The sequence below is a fragment of the Chiloscyllium plagiosum genome, unplaced genomic scaffold (assembly GCF_037043375.1).
Source record: "Chiloscyllium plagiosum isolate Xiang-an unplaced genomic scaffold, Cpla_swu_hap1 HiC_scaffold_52, whole genome shotgun sequence".
Lineage (NCBI taxonomy): Eukaryota > Metazoa > Chordata > Chondrichthyes > Orectolobiformes > Hemiscylliidae > Chiloscyllium > Chiloscyllium plagiosum.
In genome coordinates, this window is record NW_028270190.1 from 7,539,620 (window position 1) to 7,557,968 (window position 18,349).

General features: G+C 41.3%; 1 long non-coding RNA gene across 1 annotated transcript; it reads right to left on the reverse strand.

Annotated features, from left to right (window-relative positions):
* Positions 1-595: 595 nt before the first annotated feature.
* On the reverse strand, positions 596-13,258 carry LOC148134776 (uncharacterized). Its single transcript, XR_015755616.1, has 2 exons — positions 12,335-13,258; positions 596-11,258 (listed from the first exon to the last, which is right to left on the reverse strand). It is a non-coding gene; the product is annotated as an uncharacterized LOC148134776 (long non-coding RNA).
* Between the last annotated feature and the right edge of the window lie 5,091 nt (positions 13,259-18,349).

Consider the following 18,349-nt stretch of genomic DNA (forward strand, 5'->3'; position numbering starts at 1 on the left):
GCACGATTGAATCCCGCACCTTTCTCCCCTGTCACCCCAGCAGATTTTCATTGACCAGCACTTTCAAAAGAATCCAAACTAGAATAACAAAGAAAGCTGGGAGATCTGGCCACTACTATTTCGTAGGACAACTGCTTAAACAAAAACACTAAACTCTGGTTGTTGACTTAAGCTGTACGTGCTAACCATTATTGAAGGAGCGAGTTCAAACAATCTGGCTCCTCTGCCATTATTAATCGTTCCGAAAAATAACAAGGGCAAAATAGCTTTGTCAAAGGGCCAGCGCCATCACATACTGAATTACCAAGGGAATTATTGTCTCACAGTGTGCAACAAAAAAAAGCACTCTCAATGTGCTCGACATATATTAAAATTAGTCACTGAATAGTCTCAGCAAATTTAAACTCATCTCTGAAACGATTATTCAAAGTATTTGGATATTGCTGGGAATGAAAGCGCATGAAAATAGTGCAATATTGCTACTTGAAGACAATTGCAATGAACATTTTAGGATCATGACCACGTTAATCCGTTCCTTTGGGGTTTTAAAGACGAACATAAATCTAAATTTATCACACTGCATCATTCGGATAAATCTGTCGTAATGTGTTTATTCAAAATGATTCGAAAAAATTGTAGACCTAATTACAGCTTCCCAGTAGACATAGCACACAATATAAAATAATATGTCTGAATTGTCACATCACCAATTCCGAGAAAATACTGAGACATTACCTACAGAAGGAGGGGAGAGATTTTTTTACAAGCAACACAATGCATCTTCCAAGGCAAATGGTGGCAAAAGTATTCTACACTATTCTTGCTACTGTTGGTGTTCCTGGTAGGTCTTGTAACAATCTCTGTTTTATAAGTCAGGGCATTGAATCGTACTCACTTCCACGCTTGCACTGTAATTGAGTTTATTTGTTCTTTTCGTAAATTAAATTGCAATGGTAAACGATAGTGTCCTCCCTTAATCAGATTTAAGTGAAATGATTGTCTTTCAGAAGACTCCTCAGTAATGAGCAGCTTTGCCTCTTTCTTTATACTGTATAGTATGCATTTGCCGGAGGCCACAGTGATTGCGTTTCACTGAGCAACAATTCTGGTTTTTCAAGAAACTGTTGAGTAAGTATGGGCTCTCACTGGTTTTGCCAAGCTTACTATCGGTAAATTGGGTTTTATGACAACCACTTCTTGTTGACATTTAATATTTCCAATTTCTTGGTCTAAAAGACGTTGCTGGCGCTCAGGCGACTAGATCCACATGGAGACCAGGTACAACATGAGCAATAACTGAGTTGAGCAAATTTAAAAATCACGCAACACCAGGTTATAGTCCAACTGGTTTAATTGGAAGCACACTAGCTTTCGGAGCGAAGCTCCTTCATCAGGTGATTGTGGAGGGCTCGATCGTAACACAGAATTTATAGATAAAATTTGCAGTGTGATGTAACTGAAATTATACGTTGAAAATTGATTGTCTGTTAAGCCTTTCATCTGTTAGAAAACAGTGATTGTTCCACTTCTTTCATGTGTAAATCACAAAACGTTTTTTTAAAAGATTGCATTCTCGGGTTAGCTGTTAACAATGGTGATAGCTGGACAATATGTTGAAGGTCCTGAATAATTATGCATTATGAAGCATTCAGAACAAGCGCAGTCTCGGCCAGACAAGACAATCTGGCCCGACCTATTTTACCTATCTATAATGGATAATTCTACCAAACCTAATTTAATTCAGAGAGGGAGAGAAGAGGAGAAAGAAAAAGAAACAATTTTATACAAAGTATAAAAGTACCTATCCATTACAGATAGGTAAAATAGGTAGGGCCACATTGTCTTGTCTGGCTGAGACTGCGCTTGTTCTGAATGCTTCAATATGTTGAAGGTGTTAGCCCCCTGTGTTCTCTCTCTATGACCTGATGTTTAGATTGATTCTAATCTAAAAAGTGAGATAACAGAGTTTTACATAAATTCATGTTGTTTTTGAGCTCAGAGTTCGACATGAATGTATGCAGTTTTTGAGCAAAGTGCAATGTAACTCTGCAAGTACAAATTCACCACACAAAATATACGCGTGTCTTTGTCTGTCTGTCTGTGTGTGTCTGCCTGGGGTGGGGGTTGTGAGTGTGAGAAAGCGTGTGTGTGTGTAGTGAGTGCAGACTGTCGTAACTCTGTGATGGGGTGCATGTGTGGGAGTGTGTGTATCTATAAGGGTGTGTGTGGGTATCTGTTTGCGCGTCTGTGTGTACCTGTGTCCGTGTGTATGTGAGTGCGTGTGTGTGTAGGAATATCCGTGTGTGTGTGTAGATCACACACCTGTAACGTGACATGAACCCAAGGTCCCGGTTGAGGCCCTCCCTATGGGTACCGAACTTAGCTATCAGCCTCTGCTCGGCCACTTTCGTCTGCTGCCTGTCCTGAAGTCCACCTTTGAGGATGGTCACCCAAAGGTCCGAGGTTGAATGTCCTAGACCACTGAAGTGTTGCCCAACTGTGAGGGAACCCTCCTGTCTGTTGATTTTTGTGCGGTGCCCATTCATTCGTTGTCATAGCCTTTGCTCAGTTTCCCCAATATACCATGCCTCCTGGCATCCTTGCCTGCACCGTATAAGATAGACAACGTTGGCTGAGTCACATGAGTACGTGCCATGTACAAGTTGGGATGTTTTCCCACGCGTAAAAGTGGTATCTATGTCCACAATCTGATACGTCTTGCAGCGTTCACCAGGACAGGGTTGTGTGGAGTTGTCTGAGAGCCGGGCAGGTTGCTACGAACAATCATCTTTTTGAGGTTTGGCGGTTGTTTAAAGGCAAGTAGTGGAGGTGTGGGGAAGGACTTGGTGAGGTGCTCATCCTCTTTGATAATGTTTTGCAGGTCACAAAGAACATGGCGTAATTTTTCAGCCCCTGGGAAGGACTGAACAACGAAGGGTACCCTGTCAGTTGCAGCCCGTGTCTGTCTCCTGAGGAGGTCATTACGTTTCCTTGCTGTGGCACGTCGAAACTGGCGGTCGATGAGTTGACCATCGTACCCCGTTCCTGTGAGGGCATCCTTGATTACCTCCAGGTGTCTGTCACGTTCCTCCTCATCTGAGCAGATCCGATGTATGCATAGGGCTTGTCCATAGGGAATGGCTGTTTTAATATGTTTTGGGTGGAAGCTGGAGAAGTCTAGCATTGTGAGGTTGTCTGTGGGTTTCCAGTACAGTGTGGTGCTGAGGTGTCTGTCCTTGATGGAGACGCACGTGTCCAAGAATGAGACAGACAGTCGAGAGTAGTCCATGGTGAGTTTGATGGTGGGATGAAACTTATTGATGTCACTGTGTAGTTTTATCAGTGACTCCTCGACATGGGCCAGAGGAAGAAAATGTCATCAATGTACCTGGTGTACAATGTTGGTTGGAGATCCTGCATAGAAAAGAAATCTTGTTCGAACCTGTGCGTAAAAATGTTGGCATATTGTGGTGCAAATTTGGTCCCCATGGATGTTTCGTGTGTCTGGTTGAAGAATTGGTTGTCAAAGGTGAAGACGTTATGATCGAGGATAAAGCGGATGAGTTGTAGGATGGTGTTTGGAGACTGGCAGTTGTTGATGTTGAGTACTGAGGCTGTTGCCGCGATGACATCCTTGTGGGGGATGCTGGTGTAGAGTGCAGAAACGTCCATTGTGACGAGGAATGTTCCCGGTTCGACTGGTCCGTGGGTGCTGAGTTTCTGAAAGAAATCCGTAGTGTCGCGACAGACACTGGAGATCCCCTGTACAATCGGTTTCAAGGTGCCTTACACATGGCCAGAGATTCCAAAACATGAGTTGAGCAGGTCATTGTGAAGTGAAAAGCGAATTTCAACATGGATGGCTTTGATTACATGGTGGCTGAGACAATGGATGCTTGGGGGCACGATATTTGTAAGGGTAGATAGCTGGGAGTAGTGTTGAGCATTGTGTTCCGATTATAATATGCTTTGCTGAAATTATTTGATCTAAAGTTTTCATGTGAACTGTCACATTACAACATTGCTACATGCTACACTGTTGTGAATTTTAATAGGAGAAGTGTTGAGAGTGGCGTGGTGGCAGTGCCCCAGATTGATTCAAACAACTTTGATGAAAAGAACGTTTCTCATCATGCCCTTTATTGTCTGCCGAACATTAATGGTTTAATGGAACGTTCTTTACATAGTGTAAGTCTGGGAGTATCACTTTGTCCTTGATTAGCATGTCTCTTTGGTTAGTACTGCTTCCACACAGTGCCAGAGTCACAGGTGCGATTGCTGCCATGGAACATTACATGGAGTTGGTCATGAAAGATGTGCAGATTCGATGGATTGACCATGGTAAATGTGCGCTAAAGTAGATAGTGTGTGCGAGTGTGTGTCGGTGTGTTTCTCTTTGGAACGTCGGTATGGGCTCGATGGATGAAATGGCCTCGATTTGCTCTGTCAGGATTCTATCATGCTATCAATTTAAATATATTATTGTTATCATTTTTATGACGATGGTGCTGCTGATGACATTTTGGAGATGAAGGCTCTGGATATATTTTTAAACAGATTTACAGTGAGACATGCCGTTCATAGCACGGTTTGCAGTACTCGTCAACGTTGCGATATCTCTGTTATCCCACCTGGGCCACCGCGATCAAAAAGCTAGAGAATCTGCTATAGAGTAGCTTTTTTCACCGACCAAAGGAGACTTGGTTTGGCAGGAATGCTACACAGTTTCAGACATTTGATTGGGTTCGTTCTCCTCCAAGCTGACGAGCTAACATAATGCAGATTCGGTCATAATGAGAGAAAGTCACCCGTGCTGATATGACCTGCTTTGTGGCTTGGAGGGACTCAGTGACTTAGAGATTTTCAGTGGTCTGCAACTGATTCATAATCCTTCAGCCGAGATCTTCTAAGAAAGAAAATGATTAATCCATCGATCTTCAGATGGCAAGATGTTCTTTGCATTTTGGCTGAGAGATGTCACTTCGACGGTTGCCACAACTGTTGCATGGTGCTCAATGTGTCTCTGGTCAATGTTAATGAAACTGTTTCTTAGAAATTTTGCTGAATCTTCCTCCCAATTTTGACGTTTGGAAAGTGGATGTGTGTGGGAAGGACAGCTCGACCGTATTATTTGTATATGAAGTCAGTAATGACTAGAACTTCTGCTGGTTGAGGATGACCGTTCAGGGAACCTAACCGCGCAGGTTAGTTGAGTGTGTCTGACATTTTCTCGTTGGATGATTTAACTTTATGATTTTCAGACGGCTTTATCAATTTGAGGTTGTTTATTGACGATTGTATTTAGGTGAGAAGCGAGGGATCAAACATACTTTAAGAGACGAGACTGAGGGACTGTTGAAAACATTTGTTGTTGTCCGCTCGCATGTGCAAGTTTTTAAATGTTTGCCGTGACGATAAGTCTCAGGTGAACATTGTCAAAATACATTGCCATTCTAAGTTGCATTGATAGAACCGTGTGGTCATATCTGTCTTGGCTGTCTTTTATGTGGCAGGATTTACGCAGTGAATCACAATCATTGACAAAATAATGCCCTATTTCTTCAATGCCAAAACGATAGAATATGTTTTGATGGAGTGTTGGGTAGCAAGATATCAAAGGAAATTCATTTGGCAGCAAATGGCCTTAGGAAGATTCAGAGAATACGCAGTGTCGTTATGAAGCATTCAATTCTTTGTTTTACCAATTACATGTGCATTTGTGCGGATGTTGTGGTTTGAAGGAGAATTCAAACCTTACAGAGTAACCCACAAAGCAGAGAAAATCAACTGCTGCTTACCCCAGTAAAATATTTCATTGATTATGCTAATCATGTTCTACCCTGTTCCTTTTTGAAGTGTGCAATTGAATATTTCAGAATCTGATCCTGTGCTTCAGATTCTTAAAACCTGATATGACACTGAACAACAAAAATGTTTATGCTGATGCCAATCACTTAGAGTCTGGGTCAGGCACAGAAAATATGTTAACGGTAACTTCAAGTACACTTTCCTTTTCTGTCTCTTACAGTTAACCTAGTGGCGATTGTATTCTTATCTTCGGGCAAATGTGGACTTTCTACCTGCACCATTCGCTATCTGGTGGCCATGGCAGCATCAGATTTCCTGTTCATTTTATTTGACGTTATCCTTGATCGGTTCAGTTACTACTATTATCCACGGTGTTTCCTGGACATCACTCCTGTTTGTAGTATTAGTTATGCCCTGATCCGCTTATCCATTGATTGTTCTGTCTGGTTCACTGTCGCTTTTTCTTTTGATCGTTTTGTGGCCATTTGTATTCATCACATGAAAACTAATTATTGCACTGCGAAAACAGCGATGAGAGTTACAACAACAATATGCATTTTCTTTTTTTAAAGAACATTCCTATTTATTTTCGATTTGAACCTGGAAGGTATTACAACAATGTTCCATGGTACTGTACTACGAGGGACAGTTATTTTGATGAACCTCAATGGATTAGTTTCCGATATTTTGAAAAATTCTTAACACCAATTTTACCATTCGCTTTTCTTCTCTTGCTCAACATACTTACAGTGCGACACATCTTCCATACCATTAACGTGCGGAAGGGACTCAGGGATCAGAGGAACATAGAGAATGATCCAGAAATAGAGAGCAGAAAGAACTCTGTCATTTTACTGTTTTCCATATCAGGCTGCTTCCTACTTCTCTGGCTGATGTATATTTTATATTTCTTTTATGTCGCTTATCATTTGGATGACTACGCTTTTGATCTCTTTGAACAAGTCGCATGTATGCTTCGAAACTTACGTTGTTGCACAAATGCATTTACTTATGTGGTAACACAAAAGAATTTCAGAGACCAGCTTAAGTATGCTGCGAAATATCCAATTATAAAAGTAATTATGTTGATATTTAAATCTAAGTGATGGAGCATCAACATTAAATGCTTACAATGTAACAAGTTGTCCAGATGAGGAACTGCAGGAACGGAGAAGGAGGACGAGCGATGTGTTAGCATTCCTTTTAAGTTGGGTGAGGAATGAAATTGACGAGAATGACATTGGAGGATAAAGTATGTTGAAGTGCTGCTCCCAATGAATAATAGTCAAGTGAAAGGTAAACATCAGCAACAAATATAATGGCATGCGCAATCAGATATTCGAAAAATGAAAATAATTCATCCCATTCAATCGGTATTCAGAGAATGAACCGGACAAATAAACAATGAAAAGTGACCCACAACATGGTATCGTCGTTCATTTGGGACGAACGTTGATCAGGCAAAGGCAAAGTTAGACTCATCCTCGCTTAATTGTCTGATGCAAAAATCTGTGTTAAGGTAATTAGAGCAAAGTCGGCATATGTGTTTTTTAAAAGGTAAATAATTTATTTCATACTTTGGCAAACATCCTATAGGTTATGAATGCATTTTCAGAAATAATTAGTTTGTTTGTTTCCATTTCATTGCCACTAATCTGATATTACTTGTCTTTCTTTATTTCTTTCCACGAATCGGGCGATGGGTTGTTGGGGGGAGTTCAAGCCCAATCTGATGGTGTGTTGGCTGATCGAGTCCAAACATTCGGACTGAGGCTGACTGTAAAAGATAATCGAGCATGAACATCTCAACTACATTATTTTGTGATTCATTGAGCTGAGCGGGAACTTACTCAGGATGAATTCCAAAAAGACATTCAGACAATCACTAGACTTGTTGTCTGAGTCGCCCATTCGCTCCTAAATTCGCTTTTGACTCAGCTCATAGTGGTGAATCAGTCATTCATTCTCGCTGCTGGAAATCCGATGTCTGAACCACAACACACTTCCTGCGCAGCTCTTTGGTGCAGGAAAGAAGAACTATCTCTGTCTTTTGGTCTTCCTCGTGGATAATTTTCTGCAGCTATTCTCTGACATCCTTGATTATGTATGAAAATGTTGGTCGTTCAGCAAAGTTTCATTGTCCTTGATTCTTTTCCAGGAGGTGTTGTAAAGGAAAAAGGGTCTGAAAATGTATGGATTTAGGATTTAACTGATATTGCCTAAGGAAACAATCAGGCAGAAGACATTTTTAGTTTTATTTTTAAATAATCTTTGTATAATGAAAGGAGAATGGCTAGTTCTCCCGGTCGGGTATTTTCTAGTTTGTTTTTTTTTGGTTTTAGCTTGAGATCGAGAGAAACTGCTGATGTGGAAAAGAGTTCCCACGCTTCAGTAAATGAAAACGGGATGATCCTCCCTCTCACTCACATCTCTCCAGTAAGAACCTGTAGTTGAAAACACCTTTCATTTTACACCAAGAGATGCATTTTTGGGGATGTTGTAGGAAAATGGAACAGCTTTAAATAGCGGGGAATCTAATGTCGATTGGGTTATCGAATAGTTGTTATTCTATATTCTGTTCTACTTTGTTTGTGTTTCCTTCGGTGGTGTGTAAATAAGTTCTGATTTATCGGAAGACGAGTGGTTTAACCAGATGCATCACTCCTGCGATATCCACCATACATGTACCTGAGTCAAACGGAAATGTTCGGGTCTGGGCTGCCTTCTTATGGGTAAAAATAATGAGTGCAGATGCTGGAGACCAGATTCAGGATTAGTGGTGCTGGAAGAGCACAGAAGTTCAGGCAGCATCCGACACTCACCTATTGTATTCTCTGCCTTCTTATGGCTCTCTAGCCGAGTCCAAACCACCAGGCAGCAGCGATATTGGCATGGCATTCTAAAGATATGTTTATTTATTGGAAATGGCAACCATGTTACCCATCTGAAGCATCCTCCATCAGTTCACCGTGTTCACCATTTTTCCGAACTTGTAAATAAAGCTGAATGACCTGCGGATGTCAGTAATCAAAAACAAAAGAAAAGCCAAAATGACTGATCCAATGACACAGGTCTTAGTTCCGAAGAAGTGTAACTTGACATGCATCATTAACTCCAACTTTCTTCTGCAGATGCTGCCAGACCTGCTTGGCTTTCCAGAAATATCTTTTTTTTTCCTTATTTCTATCTTCCTATTCAGCGGTGAAACGTATGGTTCAGTCTTCACTCCTCTGATAAGTCATCAAGATCTCAAGTTTCCAAACAAAGAAACAAATTCGTGACCTAGATTATCTAAAGGGACTTCTGAACATTCAATATTTACTGGCAACCTCATGACTATGGTGTTGTAATTCACAAAATGTGAGTTGCGGTCATCCTCAGCCTCATGGATGGCATACAGTTATTCCAGGACTGGAAACGTGAGCCTCAGTAATTGCAGACTATGACATTTCCGAGTCACAGATATGTTTGCTGCAACATATGGCTCATTGCCCATTCAAGTAGTTCACTTTGCACAAGCGGACTTTTTTTTGCAGCCAAGTTGACAAATGGTAAGTAGTAAATGCCAAAGCATGTTTTTAAAGGCAGGACAGATTTCATAGGGAAGAATCCGGCCAGAAACATCTTTGGAAACATTCAACCTGTTTTCACTGTAGCAGGTTATCTGCTGCAAACAGTTTTTCTGTCTAACAGCTAAAATTAAAACATTCTGCAAAAATAATATCTGAGCTGGGCGAACAGGCCATTCCCATGTCATAATTGTAAGTAGCTTCCCGACATATCCACATTTCTGCTTTGATGACAACTTTTGAAAGAAACCCAAGGATAACATAACCTTATTAAAGGAACAGAACCGTCACAATTGACATCATACAACGGTACTAAAACATTTCCTGGTCTCACTTTCTGAAAGATAAGAGGGAATTTCTTGCTGGAATTGTCACATAAGGTTACCCCGAGTTAAAACAGTTGAGAAGCATCGTAGTTTACCCTATTGTACTGAGTTGGGATTCACCTATTTCCATATTTGCACTGACGGCTTCTCTGCTACAAAAAAATGATGACATCCTGAATGAGAGCTACTTAGCAGTGCAGTTAAATTCTATGCAGAGTTTTACTTCATGTCCACGTTATAAACACAATATGCCTATTCCCAAAGAGATGCACAAATATTAGCTACAAATCTCATTGTCAACCATTCAAAAGCATTAACGGCACCTCAAGTGAAAAAAAAAAAATCGTACCCGCAGCCCACGATTTCTAACAGTGAAGATGGCAAATGCTGGTGTTGGATTGGGGTGAATAGGGTCAGAAGTTACATGTCACCGTACTACAGTTCAGCAGGTTTATTTGAAATTATAGCTTTCGAAATGCTTCCCCTTCCTCATGGTGAATTCTCCTGAACTTGGCAAAGGAATAGCGGAAAACCTGTGGTTTCAAATAAAGCTGTTGGAGTGAAACGTGGTGTTGTGTAACATCTGGCCATTTTTTTGAATCTCCAACTTACATTGCTAAGCCCGACTTTAAGATTCAAGTGAAAACAGTCTTGTTCTTAATAATGTTGCAAATGTTTCCAAGAAAGTTACACATTTGAAAAACAATTGTTTTTCCTAAAATCAACGAATCTCTCAGTCCTTTTTTTCGTCATTCTTCATTGATCAATATTCTCAATATTGTGACGACGCTACTTGCAATAGTGTGAGGACACGGTGCCCTTAGGAGGCGCTCTGACTTGTCTCTCTGGCAAAAGAATCTTGTCACATTCGCGATGAATGGTCTCCTCTGGCAGGCACTTAATAAACAGCTGGGACTTTTCCATGGTTGGCTTTTTTCCGAGGAAGGCAAAATAATCATGAGTAAGCACCATTACGCTGACACAGAATCAATATACTTGATTTCACATAGTTGATGTTGTTTGCTGGCTCCTGGAACTGAATGGCTGCGTCCTCTGTTGCGAGAGTGACGGCTCAGGCACTGAGACGTCCTCTTATAGATCACAAGGCAGAGAATGTTTCTTTCGTTATTTCTTTCTGCTGGACAAGACAGAATTATAATCAGAATCCTCACAGTGTGGAAACAGGCCCTTCAGCCCAACAAGTCCACAGCGACAGACCAAAGTATAACCTATGCGGATCCATGTCCTATATTTGCTCATTGTCCAGAACTTAAACGTATTCGAAACATATAGTAAATTTAGGATAGCCAATTCACTTACCCTGTGCATGTTTGTGTTGTGGGAGGAACCCAGCGCACATGGACAAAAGGCACTCAGAGAGAACGTGCAAACTCCTCACCTGCAGCTTCCCGGGGGTGGAATTGAATTTGTGACCCGAGCACTTACCGAAGTAGCAGAGTTAACCACTGAGCCAACGTAGCACTACAGCTACTGTGCTGAACTATAATTGTGCTACCGAATTTCCATTGCAAGATTCGTGTTTATGTGATGATACCTGGATTGACAATATTGATAATTAGGGTTTAAATAATGCGTTGACTTGTTAATGCCGTCAATATAATAAGATATTCTTTTTCTTGCATACTCTGTTGTAAGGATGAATTATGTTGTCCAGAAAGCATCACTATAGACGAATTAAATCATATCTGAAACTCAGTGTCTTATACTTGCTTTTGATCTATGCCATCCACATAACATACTTTGGGATAAGAGTTGGTTCGGGGATGGCTGGGGTCTGGTCTGCTGTCGTCCAAAATAATGGATAGGGAGAGGCTGAAGAGACTGGGGTTGTTTTACCTGGAGCGTCGGAGGCTGAGAGGTGATCTTATTGAGGTTTACAAAATCATGAGTGGCATGGATAGGGTAAATAGACAAAGTCTTTTCCTGGGGTCTGGAAGTCCAGAACTAGAGGGCATAGGTTTAGGGTGAGAGGGGAAAGATATAAAAGAGACCGAACGGGCAACTCTTTCACGCAGAGGGTGGTACGTGTATGGAATGAGCTCCCAGAGGATGTCGTGGAGGTTGGTATGATTGCAACATTTAAGAGGCATGTGGATGGGTATATGAATAGCAAGGGTTTGGAGGGATATGGGCTGGGTTCTGGCAGGTGGGACTAGATTGGGTTGGGATATCTGGTCGGCATGGACGGGTTGGACCGAAGGGTCTTTTTCCATGCTGAACATCTCTATGACTCTATGACTCTATGTGCCTTGAGACTAAGTCCTTCAGGCATACTCTTGTGACGGGATCCCACTTACAGAACCGTTAGGTTTTGAATCATCTCTCTCTATTGGAGGTATTTTAAAAATAGTAAGCAGAATTCTTGCTTCAATAACCGAGTCTCAGATTTTCTAGTTAAAACTGGAAATAATTTGGCCGCTAAACGAGAGAGCTTCTTAATCACGGCCAATATCTCTGGCTATACCTTCGTCCAAAACCTTTCAGATTTCAAAATAAAATGCTTTGCATTACAAGCATCATTCCTTATTCCCTCTATTATTCAACGCATATGGACTTCTCCTAAATTGTTTAACCTGTCAAATGATTCATGTCGTAATACAGAAAACTCACCGTAGTTTCCCAAGACAGTGAAATAATCCGAGATGTGCGGTGGAGTTGAGGGGAGCAGGCGGTGTTGTGTGTGAAATGTGGTTTCACCTTCGGAAGTGAAACAATGACAGGGTGTACTTTCTGCAGCTTAGCTGCACAGCCACGAAAGTCTTTCCCCACTCCACCGTTAACACCACTCCTCTTCACCAAACAAGGCATCGTCTTACTGAAGAAATTGTCAGGTTTAATCTAAATGGTCTTGGTCCAGTACCTCGCCATATAGTGCATTGTGAAAAAAAAACTACTTTTGCTGCAAGGTCGACAGAGGGATGGATTAACCTGTAGAGTGAGATGGGCTTATGACTATGTTTAGTAGTCCAGTAAAGTTACTGGTCCAATTTAGCATTCACAGTGTCAGCTGAATAAAGATTAATCAATAGCTTGAGGAATGGGAGAGAGTGAGGCCTTGATTTTTTTTATAGTTGTGGCATTAGATAAAATCGCAAATAGAACTGCTTTATATCGTGTTTTGCAATCAAATTCAACATTAGATTTAGGGGGAGGGTTTTAATTAGTGTTACGGCTGGCTTTAGGATCAACTTCGATTTTCAGTTATTATGAGAACCTTGTTTTAATTTACTGGTGGGTTTCTGTTCAGAATGGATTTACATTTTATCAAGAGCATGCAGCTATTCTTAAGGTGAGGTTTAGTGCTGAGAATGGAACTGGAATTATTCTTTTTGTGACTTCGTCTTTGTCTCATTTGAGATATAACATTTGATTCTGAGGAAGGTCATCGATATTTTTCGTGTTGCATGAATTGTAAGACGACAATTCATTAAAGAGAGAGATGCTACTGTGGCCATGGTGACTTAAGGAAAATTATGTATCATGAATGTTGGTACTTTAATGAGAAGGCATATTGAGTAGAATGGTGCGTGAAATATTGACAAGAAATCTATTCAAAATGAGACTCATTGAAGAACTTTGAAAAATGAAGATGAGTGTAAAGTGTCCTGGGCACAAACTTGTTTTACATAGAACATAGATCATAGAAGAATACAGCGCAGTACAGGCCCTTCGGCCCTCGATGTTGCACCGATCCAAGCCCACCCAACCTACACTAGCCCACTATTCTCCATATGCCTATCCAATATCCGCTTAAATGCCCATAATGAGGATGAGTCCACCACTGCTACGGGCAGGGCATTCCATGAACTCACGACTCGCTGAGTAAAGAACCTACCCCTAACATCTGTCATATATCTACCCCCCCCCCCCCCCCCCATAATTTAAAGCTATGCCCCCTTGTAATAACTGACTCCATACGTGGAAAAAGGTTCTCACTGTCGACTCTATCTAAACCTCGAATCATCTTGTACACCTCTATCAAGTCACCCCTAAACCTTCTTTTCTCCAATGAAAACAACCCCAAGTGCCTCAGCCTTTCCTCATACGATCATTCTACCATACCAGGCAACATCCTGGTAAACCTCCTCTGCACCCGTTCCAGTGCCTCCACATCGTTCCTATAGTATGGTGACCAAAACTGCACACAATACTCCAGGCGCTGAGTTTTTGCCAGAAGATTTTGAATATTGGAGTTGCAAGTAGAAGAAAGGTTATAACGTTCAGACCGGAAATTACAAATCAGATAGTTTAACAAACTGTAAAAACAAGACATATTAGTACTGATACCTGTCACATGTAGAGTTCACCAAGGATCGGTGCTGGGTCCACGACATTTCGTCATTTATATAAGTAATTAGATGTGAGTGTAAGAGTTTGTAAACTTGCAGAAGACACGAAAATTAGAGTTATAGTGGACAGCTATGAAGGTTATCTCAGATTTCAACGGGACCTTGCTCAGCTGGGCCAGTGGGCTGAGAAGTGGCAGATGGAATTTAATTCAGATAAATGCGAAGTTCTGCATTTTTTTGAGATTCTTGTGTGGAAAATGGTCCTTCAACCCAAGCAGTCCACACTGACCCTCCGAATACGGACCCTCTCAGACCAATGTCCCTTTGACTAATGCCCGGAAAACGATCGGCAATTTAGCATGGCCAATTCTTCTGACCTGCACTGTGGGAAGAATCTGGAGTACCCGGAGGAAACCCACGCAGACACAGGGAGAATGTGCAAACTCCACACAGTCACCTGAGGGACCGTGGTGTGTGAGGCAGCAGTGCTATCCACTGAGCCATCGTGCACCCATTTTGGGAAAGCAAATCTTAGTCGGACCTACACACTTAATGGTAAGGTAATAGGGAATGTTACTAAACAAAGAGACCTTGGAGTGTGGGTTTGCAGCTCATTGAATTTGGATTCGCAGGTAGACAGGACAGTGATGAAGGCATTTGGTACGCTTTCCTGTATTGATCTGAGTATTGACTACAGGGGTTTGGAGGTCATGTTGCAGCTGCACAGGACATTGGTTCGGCCACTGTTGGAATAGTGCGTGCAATTCTTGTCTCCTTCCTATCGGAAGGATGTTAAAAAACCTCAAATGGTTCAGAAAAGATTTAAAAGGATGTTGCCAGGGTTGGAGGATTTGAGCTATAGGGAGATGCTGAACAGGCTGGGGCTGTTTTTTAGATTAGATGACTTACAGTGTGGAAACAAGACCTTCAGCACAACAATTCCACACCTACCCTCTGATGAGCAACCCACCCAGACCCAATCCGCTACATTTAACCCGTCACCTAACACTACGGTCAATTTAACGTGGCCAATTCAACTAACCTGCGCATTTTTGGACTGTGGGAGGAAACCCACGCCTTTACGGGAAGAATATGCAAACTCCACACAGACAGTTGCTGTGAGGCAGCAGTGCTCACCACTGTGTAATCATGCCTCCTTCGAGTGTCGAAGGCTGAGGTTTAAGAGGTTTACCCGATCATGAAGGACATGGATAGTTTAAAAAGACAAAGTCTTTTTGCTGGAGTTCGGGCGCCCAGAACTACAGGGAAAAGTCTTAAGGTGAGAGGGGAAAGATGTAAAAGATACTTAAGGTGAAACTTTATCATGCAAAGTGTGCCACGTATCTGGAATGAGCTGCCAGAGGAAATGGTTAAGGTCGGTACAATTGCAACATTTCCAAGGCACTGGATAGTAATATGAAAAGGAACGGCTTCAAGGAATATGGGCTGGGTACTAGCAGGTGGAATTAAATTGAGTTTGAATATCTGGGCAGCATGGAGTGCTTGAACCGAAGGTTCTGTTTCCGTGCTGTACATCTCTATGACTCGATTAAAAAATGCAGCTTTGTTACAAAGACGTAGTTTGGGTTTTCGAATTCATGTACAGCAACGTTACTGGAGCTTTTATTTGAAAGGCGGGATGAGCATTCAAATGTCATCCAACATACTTGATAGATGGACAAATTTCTTTACCATGTATTTAATTGAGAATCTGTCATGCAGTTAATGGGATTGGAATAAAAGCATGAGGGCATTTTCTCTGCTGCTCTCTGTTGTCCTAATTCTTAATTAGGCAAGACACTGATGTTAACGAATATTGAATTGCACTTTTGAGCTGCTTTCTGAATCTGGGCGGACTCATATCATGAGTAAGTGTGTTCGTGCAGCGACTTAGATTGCGCAACATGAACGTAACTGTGTGCACTCTGAATACAGAGTGGCTACAATCCCTAATATTTACTACTGTTGTGTATTACTACAAGAAACCTATGAAATATACTAACCACAGAAGAATGTAGCTGCCGGATATGTTGAAGATCAAAGTTACAGATCTCCTCTGATACTCCATCTCTATGAAATTACAGTATACTTTGAGTTGCCCACCTCACCGGGACTTACAGATGTGACTACTGAATAATAAATGCAGATAAATCAGGGTTCAGCAAAAAGAAAATGAAACAAATGCATGCAATGGAGTTAAAACCATACCAAAATTATCAGATAACACCAGCCAGGATCAGTACAATAGTTCATCTTTCCAAAATCAACATTTTCTCTTACATATAAAAGTTCCTCTGTTCAGTCGTGAGGCATTTTTAAGCAGGGGTGAGAGGTGAGCAGCAGTTGTTGTGAGCAATAACGTTGCCGTAGACGTGCTTTAACATTTTGAATTAGACATTGACAACATGTCACCAGAAATCTCTCAACATTTAAATTAACAGTGGATGAGACAAAATATTCGTTGCTGAATAACAGTAGAAACAGGTGCAATGAAAAAGAAAGACGATGGGAAATCATAATAATGGATCTGCCACAGTACAACCGTTGAGCAAAGGATTTCACAGGGAAAAATACACTGAGCAATCGCGCACGAGATGTTTAGACAGACAAGGAAAGAAAAATAGAAACAGAGATGAATAGCAGCAGAGATAGGGACTGGAGAGCCAGACAGGAGATGGATGAGGTGAGACAGATTATGGGAGACAGAGTATGAATAGAGACTCGGCGAGACAGAGTGGGTGGTCACTTTGGGTCACGGACTCGACGAGTCACAGTGTTTGGAGAGACTGCGAGAGTCAGAGTGTAGGGAAGGCGTGGACGACAGACTGTGAAGAAATTAAAGGAGGCGGGCAGATTTAAATTGCAACACCCAATCAGTGTTCAAAAGCTCACTTCAGATCAAAGGAAAGATTACTACAACCATCCACTAAGGGAGCAACCTGATAATTTGGTCTGCCATGCAGCTGAAGCCAGCTGCTCTTTACTCAAACAGACATTTGGTGAAATGCACAGCTTTGCAGTATCGCCATTGTGGCTTCAGCTAAATATTGATCGAACGTCCTTCCAACTGTGATGGCCCAAGATTTATGGACTGTCACCAAGCTTTCACATTCCTCAGAATGAACACCCCATGCCTTTGTGAACTTGATGCTGCCCTTTACTTTATCATCTGAACGAACCGATATGATTAGACAACTAATAATCTCTGGTCTATCTTTTGATATCACTTGGAAGTTCATTTTCATCACACCTCACTTCAGTAACAAAGGGAAGGACAAATACTGAGGAAGTACCCACGTGAGCAATCCTTGAACCTTTTGTGATGCCACACATAACAATTTATTGAAAATTAAACATTTTGTAAAGGAGGCTGTTAAATGCTCAATCGTACTCTGTCTCGCTCATATTTTAAATGCTAACCCTTTACCCTGGACTTAAAATGATCCTCCGACAACTGATCCCAATTCGTATCAAATCAACTCTTGTAAGACAATGGACCTGCATTAAATTTAAAAAAGTCATTTTCCCTTCGATTTGAAGCTATTTTCACCAGGCATTTTCTTTCAGATTCAGTTAAATAAGTGGAGATTGTCATTCTGAACAGTGGACATCGTTGCCTCTCAAAACGTATCACACATTACCTGGTGAGAATGGTTCTGGTGTGAGCCATTTATGTCATATTCAACTGAAACCTTCCAAACTACTGCTGTGTTTAGTCCTGAATTACATGCCAGTGCTATATCTTGTTCACTACCTTGGCTTTGAAGTCAAAGAGTGTTTTGTTCTGATTCGTTGTCGCTTTTACCTTTGATTGATTTCGAGTCATAGACTTCCAGAACAATACAACATGGAAATAGTCGCTTTGGCGCAAACTGCTCCAGACTGACCATGCTGCCCACTCAGCTATTTATAATGTGGTCCCTATTTAAATTACAACACCCAATCAGTGTTCAAAAGCTCGAACCCTTGTCAACCATGTACGTGTTCAAATGTTGTATTTTTGAAATGATGTTGTTATACCTGGATCAACTACTTATTTTCCGTCATCCCATTCCACTTACGTTCCACACTCTGCTTGATAAATGTGCCCCACAAGACCTTATTAAAATTGTCTCCACTCATCTTAAACCTGAGCCCTCTAGTTTTAAACTCCCCATCCTGGGTAAAACGTCGATATGAGTTCAAATTGTCCATACTTCTCATTATTTAATACACCTCAATAAGGTAATCCTTCATTCTCATTTGATTCCAGGAATAAAGTGCTATCCTGGTGAACACTCCCTCTAACTCAGGCCTACTAATCATGGCAGTATCCATGTAAATGTTTATCACACTT